The sequence below is a fragment of the Nothoprocta perdicaria genome, unplaced genomic scaffold (assembly GCF_003342845.1).
Source record: "Nothoprocta perdicaria isolate Ctin4 unplaced genomic scaffold, notPer1 scaffold_1, whole genome shotgun sequence".
Taxonomy (NCBI): Eukaryota; Metazoa; Chordata; class Aves; order Tinamiformes; family Tinamidae; genus Nothoprocta; species Nothoprocta perdicaria.
In genome coordinates, this window is record NW_020454093.1 from 5,594,481 (window position 1) to 5,600,118 (window position 5,638).

The following is a 5,638-nucleotide window of genomic DNA, read 5'->3' on the forward strand; positions in this document are numbered from 1 at the left end:
TTTTACATGGGTCACAGTGACATTTAGCAAAAGGAAAGGAAGAGGTTTCTGGGGCTTTTTGCTGTCTTCCTGGTACAGAAGTGATCCTGCAAAGCTGGGTGCATGAAAGAACACTTTTGCATAGACTGAAGGTTGTTGTGATCAGCCTGGGATGCAAAGTTTGCCTGTGGCATCATTTTGCTGGGTAAATGGTCCTCCCACGATGCCCTCCCAGATAAGGTGTCTGCTCTGCACACGAGCTCTTGGCTGTGGTCGCTGTCACGCTTCGCCAGGCAAACCGTGCTTACTCTCGGGAGCAAGATCCCATGCAACCTTAAAAGAAAAAAGCTCTAAGACAGTGTAATTCTTCATTGCAGCCACTTCTGAGCTACTTCAGACTATCATCTGTCTGCACTATGGATCATACAGTTAGAAAATGCAAAAACAAGTAGCTTGCTGTCCTTTGAAATAGCCCGAGGTGCTTGGAAAGGGAGGCTGAGGGATTTTTGTGTGTAAAGGAGAGTCACTGAGGGACAGGAAGCAGGAAAACACTCTGGAAAACACACGGGTAGGAAAAGAGGGGCCGTCTGAAGCAGTCCTGCTGGCAGGGCGAGCCAGGGGGGAGCGCAGGTCAGAGGGTAAAATCAAGTCTTGCAACAGGCTTATTGGGAAAAAGCAAATAAAGAGTAAGCAAGGGGGTCGTGATCTGCTTACTGGGTATTCAGGAAGCAGGAAAATCATCGGACTTGCAGCTAAAGATATTAGCTGTAAATTATTCATTTCACCTGGATAACTAGTCAGCCTGTTCAGTCTTGTAGCCCACTTTGCATTTCTTTATAGATGTTGCAGGTAAATGCAGACTGGTTACTTAGGTAAGCCCTTCTGATAAAGGCACAAGGTAAACTAGTCAACTTGCTTACAATGGCTTCCTGCCCAAGGGCACTTGACATAGATTACATTGCACAAAGAAATAATTCAGATGTGACTCTGCAACAACCACATGACTTGCACTGAGCCTTTATTAGAAACTTTGTTAATTGTTTACATATGCAATTAAAAAGCATACACTTCATTTTGGCATGAATAGAGCCACTATATTCCCCTTGAACTTTACTCAAAAAAAACCCTGAATTTAGTGAAAGTAAAGTAGACATACCTTTATCCACAGATCCAAATGTTTGGGTTTGTGTCAATCTGTACTGCAGAGAACTGCTTAGTGACAGAGTCCTTCCACTCCAGCAAAGGAAAGCAGGAATTGCCTTATGCACTGGCTTATCTATTACCTTAAGATATTACTTGTAAAGAGAATTTGCAGCCCTTGGAGAACTCTTTCCAGAGCTAGGGAACAGTCAGGACAAGCCTGTTCAGAAAAAAAAGAGGCAGCACTAAAATTCAGCTCTACTTTGAACAATTTTGAAAATCTATGTCTTCTGAATTAAATGAGATTCCAGGAAGCCTGACAGACTTCATGCCTTGTTGGATGGAAGCAGAGCCTGTAAGCTGGGACAATCAGAACAGTCGGCTTGCTACTTTGGAGTAACAGAAAACAAAACTGATTTCTTGTAAGGAGCCTCATTTCCATGGGCTTCTGTCCTGGGCTCTCAGGAACTTGCACACATCTCTAAGCATGGGCTCCCACAGGTCGCAGTTCACCCAAAGCTCTTCCCTTGCAGGCCAATGTTTGCTCGTACCGACATGCTCTTGTAGCCTGTGTAGCTTGTGTCAGCCCTCCCCTAGACAGAAAATGTGGATGTTTCTGTCACACCCACAGTCAATGTCCTGTGAGGGGTCAGTGTCCTACGGTGGTTCCTGTTCTCCAAAACACCACAAAGTCACCCCCTCCTCACACTTTTTATGTGTTTTGGGAGCCAGGGGCAGGTCCCTTTCTCAGCAGATTCTCAGATCTACACTCTGACTTTATTCCATGGCCTATTAAAATTAAAAGGGTAAAGGCGGCATACAGTGGAGTGAGGTAGGGTAAATCTGGAAAGGATTTTCACTTAAATCATCTTTTGGAAGAAATTTTGCTTGTTTACTGGAAACCCTTCAGGTCTTCTGAGGAGAGAACCAACCTTTGTACAGGGGCAGTCCAGCTCATTCTTGATTTGCAGGAGTTGCATTAGACGTGTCTAAGAGGAGTCGTGTGTCTCACACAGTGGAGCTCAGCCTTGGTCTACTTCAGTGGCTTCAGCATTTCCTGAAGGGTGAGAGTGTTCAGCTGACAGATACCAATAGGGAGTCTCTGACTATTTGCAGATTGTAGCTGCCACGTGCAGGTTGTAGCTAAGGGACACCAGGGAGAATAGGATTGTGGAACCATCCATGTATGTAAAACTTGCATTGCCTTTCCTGCTGATCTGGTTGAGACTGTAACCTTAACCGTGCTTGAATTTTGCAAATACAAACTTTCCCTTCCAAACATCCTTTAAGAATCTTATCAGCAATGCTGAACTGTTTTTGCATCAAGCTAAATTGCCAAAATAGCTATTTAGATGGGTTGTGACTCAGAAGATCTGGCTTCTGTTCCAAGCCCTATTGCTTTCTTCTGTAGCCTTGAGCACATCCCTTCTTCTGTCAAATAGGTGAATTAATAGGGATGTGGTGGGATTTAATTAGCTAATGTTTCACTTACTTGGATGCAGAAATTATCATGGACACGAAGCACCTTGAGAAGAAAGGGAGCCTGTGGAAAATACCAGTTAGGTCTATACTGCATCATCATAGCACCCAAGAATGAAGAAAAGGAAGAAATAACCTTCTAGAAAATTCAGGACAGTCCTGGAGATATCTGGAGTCTCTGGAAATACTTTCACATTTATCAGATCAGAGCCTTTCAGATTTTATTATGTAGTTAATTAACAAGTTTATTCAAATATGAATGTTTATATTTCTCTATATCTGTAGAATTATATGCTGATATGGTTATACAGTTCTATAGCTTTACAGTTGTAGTTATAAATGTAGGTTATAGAGACAGTTTATACTTTTTAGATGTAACTCTGTACCTAACGATAAAATTACACTCGTACACGTATATACACCTCTCTCAATCTACATGTATTTTTCTGCTTTAAAGAAGCAGTGAAGACTGCTTCCAGCATAACAAGAACCTCTCCTGATAAAATAACAACATCATCTCAAGTCTTATCTGCACTTCTAAGTGTGGTAGAAATCAACCATCTATTCAAAAGTTATTGGGAAGACAAGTAGGCAAACAAAATAACATTCGTTGCCTTAGAAAAATGGGCCAAAAATCAAGCTTCGTACCTGGAATGATTTCTATACCACTAACACAGTGCCACTTGAACAAGCGGAATTAATTCTTTTCAACTGTCCTTACAGAAAATATGCTCTATCCAGTTATTTACCTTTTTGCACTCTAATTTCACTGGGTTATTTACTGTGTCTTTCAGACTCACATTCCCTTTGCTGTCCTATTCCTTCTTCTTGTTGAATACAACTTGTAAAACAGCAGGCAAAACTGTGCACACCTGGGCTACTCATACCGTGGGTCAGTTCCTCCCTATTTAGCAATTTCGTCTTCATCTGCAAATACCTCTTATATTAGGCCTGTCCAACTGACAGGCCAGGGACTGTACCTATCTTGTGAAATGCTTCTATGCAGACCCGAACAGCCTCACATACCTGAACCCCGAGTCTCTGGGCTGCTGTTGCATTCAACTCACTGGCCCACAGCTTTGTCCCAAAACTGATATCCCAGGTTTGGAAAGAGTGGAAAGCCTTGCATGAACCTCCTCTCTCCCCCTTCAGTGCAAACACACAAAGGCCTCTGTTGCTTTCCTCCCATTGCCTAGAAGGTCCCGCAGAGTACCGAGCTGAGACACACACAAAAGCATCAAGAGAGAGCAAAAAAGAAAGTGAGGAAAAAAGCAATGGTTTATAGCATCCACTACTTTGTTTTGTGTTTCTTTCTTCTTCTTAATACAATTTATGAAGTATTTTTGCGTCTACACAAAGAAGAAAGGTAGCTCTTTCTGAAGCAGAATGTGGGCATGTTGGTGGTCATCAGCAAGCGAGAGCTGTGAGAGGTGCTGACGTACAGAGGGCATTTTTAATACAGATTTGAAACACATTCATGGCGTGAAAGCCATTAATGTGCCCTTCTCTGCTTCCTCCTCCAAAGTCCTGTCCAGACTCTGAAAAAGGAACCAGAGCTGTTTTCAGAAGCCTGCAGTCTCAGGCTACTGACAGATCCTGTTCCACCAGCAGTGGCCACAGAGCTCAAGACAATCTCAAGGAATGCTCCCAGTAAAGGCATTTCCAGCAGCGTCAATTTTCCACTCAAAACATTGTATGGGTAGGACTCCCACATATTGCCAGAGAGGGCCAACCTACAAACAATTGCTTGTGGTCTTAAGAAACTAATGAGCATTCCTGTCTGACCCCAGTAATATCACAGAATATTGAAGAAATTCAGTACCATATATAAGGGATTCCCTTCCCTCCCTTTCTCCATCCCATCTTCATGACCTCCCACTATCAAACACAGTATAAGCTTCCAAAACTTCTTACTCAGCAGCCCGATCTCCAAGAACAGGAGAAATCTCTAGGTCTCCTGTCATCCCCATTTACAAAGCTCTGGGTGCTTAAGCTACTTATCATCTAGGAGGGCAGTGCAGGTACTGGTGTTTGGTCCCATCTATCTTTTGTTGTAACAGCTTTTCTGCTCTTCATCGTGTCTGATTCCCTGTTCTCCTGCTCTTCCATTACCCTGCCACAGCTCCAGTGAGAAGTGTTTAATGCTCTAAAATGTAGCAGCTGTAAATATTTACACAAAACCACAATACATTGTGGAGCTAACACTGTGTGGCTATTGGAAAGCCTGAGTACATTACTTACTTTCCCTCCTTGATGCTTCTATAGTTTTTGTTATTTTCTGTATTTTTTTAAGCTCACAAGGGCCAGGGTTGCTTTTTCCATTTGTTTTTGCATTATGTTGGTCATGGTGGACTCTCTTCAACAGTAAGAATGATGATCAACAGGAAGATGGACATGGTTTTGAACAGAGCATGACATGAGGAAGCTAAGCCATGCCAGTCTGAATAAGCATCATAATTTTTGAAGCTTACTGGTAGTCTCTTATTCCAGGCATTAATTTATTAGAACCACCAGAATAAATGAATTATCAGATTTTGTGCACTTTTCAGTGCTTCAGTAGATATCCTGTCAACTGCAGAAAATCAGTTTTTGCCTGAAGGTTTTCGGTTGCATAAATAACCTATTAACCCAGCAGGATGCAGCTTGAGCTAGCGCAAAACATCCATGTTACACTTCATTTTTGAGAGCATGTCTTTCTCCTGTCCCTTTTGGCTGTACTACTAGTCCTGGATCCGACAACATGCTTTCATCCGGTCACAAGGGGGAAGGAAAGCAAGAAGGTTTTTTCATGTCTTCAGTGAAATGCTGTGAAACATTTCACTATAATCCCATTTCTCCTACGAACAAGACACCAGCTGCTGAGATTCTGCTTCAGAGCACACAAGGCATTAGGGAAAAATGGTGATCTCCCGACTGCGCTCTGGCCTGTCAGACCTCCCCATTCCTGCATTTGCTATTGATTTTCATGTTCTAACAGGGTTAGAGAAATACACGGCCTCCTTCTCTAACGAGGTGGCAAATGAGAGAAGGATCACAAAAA

The 5,638-nt window shown here is 42.6% G+C and overlaps 1 long non-coding RNA gene across 1 annotated transcript; it reads right to left on the bottom strand.

Moving 5' to 3' along the window:
- Positions 1-271: 271 nt before the first annotated feature.
- On the bottom strand, positions 272-1,575 carry LOC112946799. Its single transcript, XR_003249299.1, has 2 exons — positions 1,136-1,575; positions 272-312 (listed from the first exon to the last, which is right to left on the bottom strand). It is a non-coding gene; the product is annotated as an uncharacterized LOC112946799 (long non-coding RNA).
- Between the last annotated feature and the right edge of the window lie 4,063 nt (positions 1,576-5,638).